This window comes from Ochotona curzoniae, unplaced genomic scaffold (genome assembly GCF_017591425.1).
Source record: "Ochotona curzoniae isolate NIBS_2020 unplaced genomic scaffold, NIBS_Ocur_1.0 contig_1039, whole genome shotgun sequence".
Lineage (NCBI taxonomy): Eukaryota > Metazoa > Chordata > Mammalia > Lagomorpha > Ochotonidae > Ochotona > Ochotona curzoniae.
The window spans coordinates 37831-47027 of record NW_024464930.1 but is presented as its reverse complement, the minus strand read 5'-3'; the positions used below and the strand labels follow the sequence as shown (position 1 = coordinate 47027).

Sequence of the window (9197 nt, the reverse complement as noted above, 5' to 3'; positions counted from 1 at the left end):
TATCTTTTCATAGTCCAATGTTTCCACTTTCTGGATGACTTGCGTGTTTGAAGTATCCCTTTTTCAGCTTGAAAGTCAGTAGGAAACAGAATATATACCATTGTCGAATGTTCTCCACTTCTTTTCCTAGAGTACTGTATAAGTGTTCTGATTTTTGAATATAGTTCTGAAGCTTCATTTTAGGAGAGTCTCTGTGAAAGCTTTTAAAATATTTTTCTTATTTATTGGTCTCTACATTTAAGGCATAACTGTCTTATTGCTATCTACTTCTACTTCTTTTGCATATTTTTAGGCTTTATGTTATTTTTATTTGAAAGGCAGAGTTACAGAGAGAAGGAGAGACAGAGAAGGATGTTCTTCCATCTGCTGGTTCATTCTCCAAATGGCCACAACATCCATAGCTAAGTGATGTGAAGACATGGGCCCAAGAACAGGTCTGGAGATGCAGGATATGATTAGGAAGGTGACAGGAAGCCAGGTTCTCCAGGGATTTGCACCTTGTAAGGGTCAGACTCAGTCACTGAAGGGTTTTGGATGGCAAATGAAGGGATCAGAGGCGGGTTTGAGGAAATGCCCTCAGCACATGGTTTTTCTGTTTTAATGTGTTAGAAGCCTGAGGACTTTAGCATGAAAAGTACTGCCTGGCTGGGGTAGTTCAGCAGCCACTTCAGCATGCTCAGCTGGGACTAAACGGAAGGAGCCCATTTGCTGCTGGGGAAGCACCCCCATCTCAGGCTCAGGAGTGGTCTTGTGTCAGTGCACTGGAATTCCATGTAGTAGAAGGGTTCTGCTGGAAAGATCAATTAAAAACTCAACAAACTAATAATATGTGTGGGACACCTGTAGAAGGCAGGTCGGGTAGAATTGTTCTGTTCAAGCACTGGGGCAATGATAGTCTCAGTGTGAAGTGAAAACAAATGATTTGTGGAGGGGGAGATGGTCGGGAGGCCAGAGCTCACTGTGACGCGTCAGCCTGGATATTCATGTCCTTAATATTCACCCCTGAGCAAATGTTTGAAAGTGTGTTCATTTCAACAGGTGCAAATTCAGCACGCCAAGGAAGAATCGCTTGCTGATGATCTCTTTAGGTAAGGTTTAATTCAGCTTTCTTAAACTTTGCATTGTTATTTATATAGATTCCTTTTTGTTGTTCTGCCCTTTTGGACAAATAGGCCCTTCACTACGGGAATGTTTTATTTTTAGGATACCTATTTCCTTGTACTATTTGAGCACCTCTCAGTTGGGCTTATTGGGTATAGCTTTCAAATTTGGGGTCGATGCAGTTGTGCTGTAACACAAGGTAGTTAACATCCGTATTGGCTCATGCAGGGAAAAGGAGGCTTCCTGAGCTAGCTGAACTTGACCACTTTCTGAGATTTATTTTCAACTCTTCAGTAGACTTATGAATGAAAGGGGCTTTGCATTAAGACAAAATGACAGACATTAACTTTAATTGGCACATAGATAAAAACAAAGAAAAATAGATTGGAGTTTTCAAAGTTTGTGGGAGGTTTTAGAGGAGTGTAATGAGTGTTGAAAATGTAATAGGCCAAACAAGTCTTAGTTGACGCTCAAATACTAAACAGAAGAGAAACACAGTGTGAGGGTGCATTTTCCTAATTTTTTTTTTCTCTAATCGTAAAGACAGAAGAAAGTCATGTACTTTTCACAGTCAGTTTGGTTGATTCTCTAATTTTGGAAATACAATCCACTTTTTTTAGATGAGAATGCCTTTTATACTGGTTTAATACTGATTTCTTCAGGATTAAATGCGACTGTCAGGTTGCCCAATTATATTTGTTTAATTGCTGTAGCAGAAACTTTTCTACAGTTATAATTCTATTTGGGGTTCATTCTGTTCTGTTGTGCAAATGGTATGCTTTAATTTCTGAGTGCAGGTGTGTGGGATCCATTCCAAGCCCTACTGAAAGAAGTATAAACATACCGTGACTTTTAAACTATTGTTTTAATTATTTTAGTGCTTTATAACATTTTTTGTTAATGATTTGTTTCAGTTTACAATATATTCATAAAAGCAACATCAAAGGCATAAATGAAAATGAACTGCCAGTCCTTTAATAAAGGATGAAATTGGCATTTCCATCCTGTTGGCTATTGTGTGTGTCTTAAGCTTTCAAAGTAAATGATGATCCCTTACTTTAACATTCTTTAATGCCAATTCTTTCCTTGCAGATATAATCCTAATGCAAAAAGAAGAAGATAACTGAAGGTTTTAAAAAGAAGCTGTGAGGAACGATTTCTAGCAAACACTTCACGCTAACTGGGTTATATACATTTAGTATATAGAAGAAATTTAAGTCACAAATATTTTATGGCCTAAGTTTGTTTAATAAAATGGACAAAACTCTGTTCCTTTCTTGTGTAACTCTGCTGCAGTCCTCATTATTTGATTCCCCTCAGGAAAAAAGAGAGAGAGAGAGAGAGAAATCCATGATACCATGCCCTTTGTGTGCAGAGTATTAATACTTATTCAAATTCCTGCGCATGTAATATTTTCAGTAATTTTCTACACAAGTGAGAGCATAATGTTTACTGTGTTCTGCACTTTGCCCGTTTCCATTTAGTAGTTTATATGACCATACGCTTATTTGTATAATTTTTAAACTTCTTTGTTTGTTTGTTTTCCATCTTGCTGTCATGTTTAACTGAAGGGACCCAGATGAAATGGCTATTCTAGTAGTAGGGACTGAGGATTGTATGGAAATCTCCAGCAAGCATGTGCTGGCCACAGGGAAAACCCAGCAAAGTATGAATAATGAAAAACATTGCACAGAGACTAGCCTCAGGTGACACTGGAAAAGGAAGACAAGAAATACTGAATGTTTGGAAACTAAATGACACAGTCAATAAGTAATCGATGGGTCAAGTTAGAAATCACAGTGTGGATGGGAATACATTAATATCTGAATGATGATGACAGTGTCGGAGCAGAAGTTGTGGAGACAGCCAGCCCAGTGGTCGGGTGGAGCTTCAGAGCCTCGAGTGCATTCATGAAGAAAGTAAAATCACTCCTGACACATCATTACCAAGAAATTAGACGAAGAGCAGCAAATTAAGCCCCCTCAAGGAAGGACATTGAGATGATAAAGGCTGAAGGGTTAGGTGCAAAACCAAATTTGGTTCTTTGGAAACCGTGGATTAAAGTTGAAAAACTGGGGCCAGTGTTGTGGTGCAGGAGATGAAGCCATTCCTTGCAACAGTAGCACATGCTCATCCTGTGTTAGGGCACTGCTTTGAGTTTCCACGGGTCTGTTTCCAAGCCAGCTTGCTGTTGATGTGCCTGGGAAAGCAGCAGGTGAAGCCAAGTCCCTGGGCCCTGTCACCCACGTAGAAGACCCCGGGGGAGTTTCTGCTGCTGCTGCCTGGTCTGGCTCAGTCTTGGCTTGTTGCAGGCATTTGGGGAGTGAACCAATAAATGGAAAAATCTTTGGTTCTCTCTCTCTTCCTCTCTTATTCTGATCCTCAAGTAGATGGAAGTAAACAGATAAACATTAAAATACATAAGGGGGATGGAAGTGACACAACTTGGCGAGTGTGTGATAATGAAATTCTCCTTCTCCATGGGTTGGAATAAGTCAGGCAACTCCTCTGGAAAAACTTAGCTGTGTCAGCTAAAGCTACTGCCGCCCCCTCCAGCAACTAGACATGCACCTGCCAGAAGTGAGAGCATGTGTGTGCCAGAGACCACAGGGCTGTGCATTGCAGTAATTCCTCCACATGAGGGGAAAACGTAACTCCATCAACAGGAGAAGAGGTGAATTGTAGTGTATCCACACAGGCGTGGAGAGGCTGACTCCTGTTTAAGGATGTCATGTCTTTATTTAACGATGAGGTCAAGAAGCCATTTGTATTGATTATTTTTTTTTTTAAGTGAGCAAGACTAATCTGTCGATCACTTGGTACTCTGAGGTGGTAAAGTAGAAGAGCTGCATTCTGGGATCTGGGGAGTTTCATATCAGGCGGCACAGGTGCCGACAGCTCCAAGTGAGTTTCCAAAGGAGCCAGGGGGCGTGGGCCCTTGTGTAAGTGAGCAGCTCTAGTTTACTACAAAGGAGGAAACACTCCATCAAAGGAAATTTCTGCATGCTGTCAAATGGGCTGCACGATCAGGGTAAGAAAACAACAGATGAATAAATATATATATACAGTGTGTCTAGGAAATAGATATAATAAGGCTCATTAAGTAGAAGTCCGGTAGCCTTTTGCATGCACCTGGAATGCTTCCTGACACCTGCAGTCAAGGAGGGGAGCTGACCAGATGTTGACATTCCCCAGCAGCAACTTGACAGGTGCAGTAAGAGCTTTACTTGGCTTGTGGCTGTAGGGAACTCAAGTCCAAGATCAGGCAGTCCCATGGTTTGGCCTCCCACAAGGGTAGTAGATGGCCCAGGGAAGACTGCAGGGGGAGCCAGGCAGCCAAGCCAGTGCCTGGAACCCACTCTGCAACAAGCACTACAGAGGGCCTTCAGCCCTCCCACTAGGCCCCACCCTCTAAGGGCTCCCCCAGGTCACCTTAGCATCACCCCCTGGTCCAAGCCTGTGCACACAGTGCCTGGGGACAGTGTGTGAGGTAAGAAGAGTGGAAAGGAAAGGCAGCAGTTGTTAGACCTGGAGCAGGAGGTGCTGATTCTTGTCCAGCATGGTCCTTTGGTGAGGTTTCACTGTTGTATCCTGATAATTTGTGTATTAAAAAAAAATATGTGGATATCTTATTTTTTTAAAAAAAAGCACTTTAAAGTTGTCTATAAATGTGTGAGGATATTCAGAGAAGTGTCCAGAAAGCCATTTGATCATCGACTATGGACCATGATGTAATGGTTCATCTCCAGTCTGTCCCCCAAGGGCCTCTGTAAAGGTACGGGGGTGGAGGGGAGGGGAGGATGGTGTGTGTGTGTGTGATGGACACACCTGTGTATGGTGTGTGAGTGAAATGGACATACCCGTGCCCCCACCACCTTCATCCACTAATTATCTGCATCACTGCTCTTCCCCTGGCCCTGCTCTCCTCCGCACACTGTCTGCTGACTGCCTAGCCCCTGACTGCATAACTAGGGAGTCGACTCAAGTGGCCCGGACCAGGCTGACACAATTGCCCCATCCCATAAGCTTGCTCTGTGGCACCACCTTTGCCCCTTCTCCCACACCAATTGGTAGATGAGGTGCCAGGCTTCTGACTTCAGATTTGCTCAGCTCTAGCCATTGTGAACCAGCAGATGGAACATCTTTGCCTCTGTCTTAACGTCTTGTCTTTGATCTCTGTATCTGTCTTTCCTTTTCTCCATAAATCCACATTTTCATTAAAAATAAATAAATCTAAAAAGAAAAAAAGTTAGAGAGAGAAATCTTTCATGTGCTGGTTAACTTCCCAGATGCCTGTAACAGCCCGGGTTGGGCCAGGAGTCAGAGACTTCTTCCTGGTCGCTCATGTGGCTCAGGAGCCCAAACACATGGCCCACCCTTGTTGCTTTCCCAGGCCATAAACGGGAAGCTGAATTGGAAGTGGACAGCCAGGGCATGCATTGGTGCCCATTTGGCATGTTAATGTCACAGGCCATACCTTAAAACGCCATGACCCCCTCCCCCTGTTCTGCCCCTTCTTGCTGAGCCCCAGGAACAGCATTAGCTGGGGCTTCAAGGTTTCCTTAGCTCCCTGTGCACATCGTGATCTCCCTAAGCCCCACCCCAGGGAGTGGGACTCCCTCACACCTTCCTGAATCCTTCCCCAGAAAAATAGGAGACCCCTCCCCAAATAATCTCAACTCCACAAGGGGCCAGCGGTCCCATAGCAAGCCAGGACATCACATCAGGTCTGGTTTTGCAGGTTGTCAGGTGGCTTGGTGTACCCTGCTAGAATGGGCAGCAGTGGGAACCAAAGGATAGTCGGGACTCTGTGCCTGCCACCCGGGCCGGTTATGCCCATGAACAGGGAGGCACTTCTGAAAGCAGAAGTGAGGTTGAGGGACTCGTGCCTGACTTACCTGAACATGGTTTGAGCAGGTGGCTAGCTGCCTACAAGGGCCTGGGCTGGTATCCAACCCAGATGGAGAGATCCATGGAGCAGGTGCACGTGGAACTATGACTCCTCCCCAGCCCCCAAATGTCCCCTCGCCACTGCCCCAGTCCACATCTTCTGGTCATGGATGTGCTCGGGAATTACCCCCCCCCCCCGGGAGTGTCTGGGCTCCTGGCACCTTGCCGCAAGAAGACAACTGTGCTTTGGCAGTGGGGTGTGCTCCATCTCTTCGTTCTACGTTCATCAAGGCTACAGGGTGTGGCACCCCAGCCTGTTGTGGCCAAGGGGGTCTGAACTATACTGCTCTGCCCTGGCAGGTGAGTCACAGGCAGAAGAGGGGTGCTGAGCTGGGCTGCTGTGCCCTGGCAGGTGGAGCATGGGCAGAGGAGCGCTGAACTGGGCTGCTTTGCACAGGCAGGTGGGTTACTGCCAAATGGGAGCTGTGCAACTACAGCTGCAGCTGCACAAACATGTAGGTGTTCCCCATGCACTGCATCCAGCCTCTCTATAACACCACACAACAACAATGCAATACAACCACAACCACAACCACAACCAGCCCAAGAGCTGTTGGGGCTGCAACTGGGAACTGTGCCCTGGCCACTGGTGTGCTGACCCGTGGTTTCAGGTAAGTCCCCAGCCCCAGGCTCTGGCAGGGGGTTCCCACCTGGCCATGGCCCGTGGAGTCATTGGTCACCCATGGGGCAGCATCCATTCACATGCACAGTTGGTGCTACACAGGTGTACATGGTAGCACGTATGAGATCCCTGCCCTGAGAGAGACCCCCTCCTTGGTTAGCGCTATTGGGGTCTGGAATTGCAGGAGGTTGAGGGGGCAACAGATGGGCAGGGCCACTGTGAATGAGGAAGGCCCTGAGCTCATTTCAGAACACAAGATAAGCCTGCAAAGAGCTCAGAGCATGGAAGGCAAAGGGGCACGGCCTTGTGCTGCAAGGGAGTAATGAAGGTGGGCAGGTGGCGGTGGACTACAGAGATGCTCCAGGAGGCATAGGCCAAGCTGACAGCTGATGTGCAGGGGCCCCAAGACCAGTCTCAGGCTCCTTGATCTCCACTGGGACTCTCTGGCATCCTCCTCCCAGTCAGGTGTTTGATACGGAAAGACCATGGATCAGCAAAGGGAAAAGCAGGTGGAGTGAGGCGAGTGGGAAGTGGACCCAGCTTGCAGGTGTTCCCTCCCACAGGGAGGGACTTACACAGGGCCACCACAAATAGTTCCTGGAATGTGGAATGCTGTGCAAAAGGGGGGATTTTATTCATCTTACATGAAAACTGCCTATAATGAGAATGCATGCTCTGGTTTCAACATCTTAGGGTGCCAAATAACTTGTCTTTTAAATTCCACTTTCCGTGAGCTTTCTGAAATGTGGCATTCTTGAAGCAGTCACGTGTGGCAACACTTGTGGAGTGCTGCTCTGCAGAGCCTGGGAGTCCAGGTGTGCACTAGGAGAATCACAACTTTACCATGGATGGTCTTGCTGGCTGAAACCACAGGACAACTGCAAAAGCAGAAAGCCTTCATGCCAGGGAACCACCTTGGGTCAGTCCTGGAAACAGCCCCTTTCTGGGATTATGCCAGATGGGAGCCCCCCAGGCCTGCTGAGTCCACTCATCCCATACTTATGGCCCGTCTCCATCCTAGGGAGGCTGAGGGTGTGGGAGTGCTGAAGGGCCAGACTTGAAAGGTGGGGTTCCCTTTCCAGCCCAAGGCTCCTGGCGTGGGTTGGTGATCTCCCGCAGCCCCCTCCACACACACACAGGGCAACTCCCCCTGGCATCTGGCCCCTCCAACAGATGCGTACAAGGGGCCTCACAAAGTCCCTGGAAGATACCAATTATAAAAAACCTGTGCAGGAATTTCAGAAATTTTTTACACCAAAGCAAGTTTATATGCACTTCAATTTTCCACAAACTTTTTTTGTTTGTTTTTTTTTTCCTTCTTTTTAGGAAATGCTTTATTTCAGTACTTTTCTCCTACTTCACATTTACAAGTTGTGTTGTTTATGTGGGTATGCATTATGCATGGCTGTATTCCACACATGCTAAGTTAACACTTTTGAAGTGCTCTTGTTTTAGTCTGTTTTTCCATTGCTATACTGAAATATTTGAGGCTGTGTACATTATAAAGAAAATGGGTGGGGTTTTTTGTTTGTTTCTTTAGATTTTAGTTTTTATAAGGTAGAGTTAGAGAAAGGAAGAGGGTCACAATGGCCAGGGCTGAGTCAGGCTGAAGCTGAGAGCCAGGAGCTTCAGCCAGGTGTCTCCTGTGGGTGCAGGGGCCCAAGTCCTTGGGCCACCTTGGGCTGTTCTCCTGGGCACTTTAGGGAGCTGGAATGGATGTGCGGAAGCCAGCAGTGGAGCTGGCACCCATATGGGATGCAAGTATAGGCAGCATCAACTTAACCTGCTTTGGGACAGTGTCAAACTCAGAAAAGAAATACATTCCGTTCACAATTCTGGAGGCGCAAGGGCCTGCTGCAGACATCAACCTGACTAAGGGGAGGGTCTCCTGGCAGGTGGCATCACAGCCCCAGTGTTTACCTACAGAGAAGGAAGCTGAGAGAGAGATGGGGAGGGAACAGCAGCAACCTCCCAAGAGCAACCAGCCTTGAAAGATGCCTCCATTATCACCACACTGAAGACCAAGTGTCCTGCCTGTGGCTCCCACAAGCACCAGGCCACAGGCAGGCATCACACACCTGTGTTTAACAGCCATCGCTCAGAGGTGGACACGTGTGTCCTTTGGAGTCCCAGGAGGTTGGGGTGGCCACCAAGATGGGCAAGCTCTAACCTGCACTCTGCCCCTGGAGCCCACCCAGTCTCCTTTTGTGTCACATTCAGAGGAGGTGAGGCAGGACTTTCATGGCCTCTTCCAGCTCTCTCCAAGCTGAGGACCCTGCCTGGGAGATGAGCCCTGAACAGGGATTCTGCCTGTGACCTGTGGCAATGGCACCCAGAAGTGGCCAGTGCTTTGCCACCCTTCAGAAGACAACTTTGGCATCTGCTGGGAGGAGCGGCCCCAAGAGAGCAAGAACCTGCAGGCTTGGCCCTGCCCCCGTAAGACTCTCCTGTTCTGTCCCACCCAGCCACCCCCAACCCCAGAAGCAGGCAGCAGCTGAAGGCAAGGGCGCTGCACATTGGTTCA

At 47.3% G+C, this 9197-nt stretch overlaps 1 long non-coding RNA gene across 1 annotated transcript; it reads left to right on the top strand.

The window, feature by feature from the left end:
* Positions 1 to 846: 846 nt before the first annotated feature.
* LOC121164614 lies at positions 847 to 2386 on the top strand. Its single transcript, XR_005885139.1, has 2 exons — positions 847 to 1088; positions 2194 to 2386. It is a non-coding gene; the product is annotated as an uncharacterized LOC121164614 (long non-coding RNA).
* The last annotated feature ends 6811 nt before the right edge of the window (positions 2387 to 9197 follow it).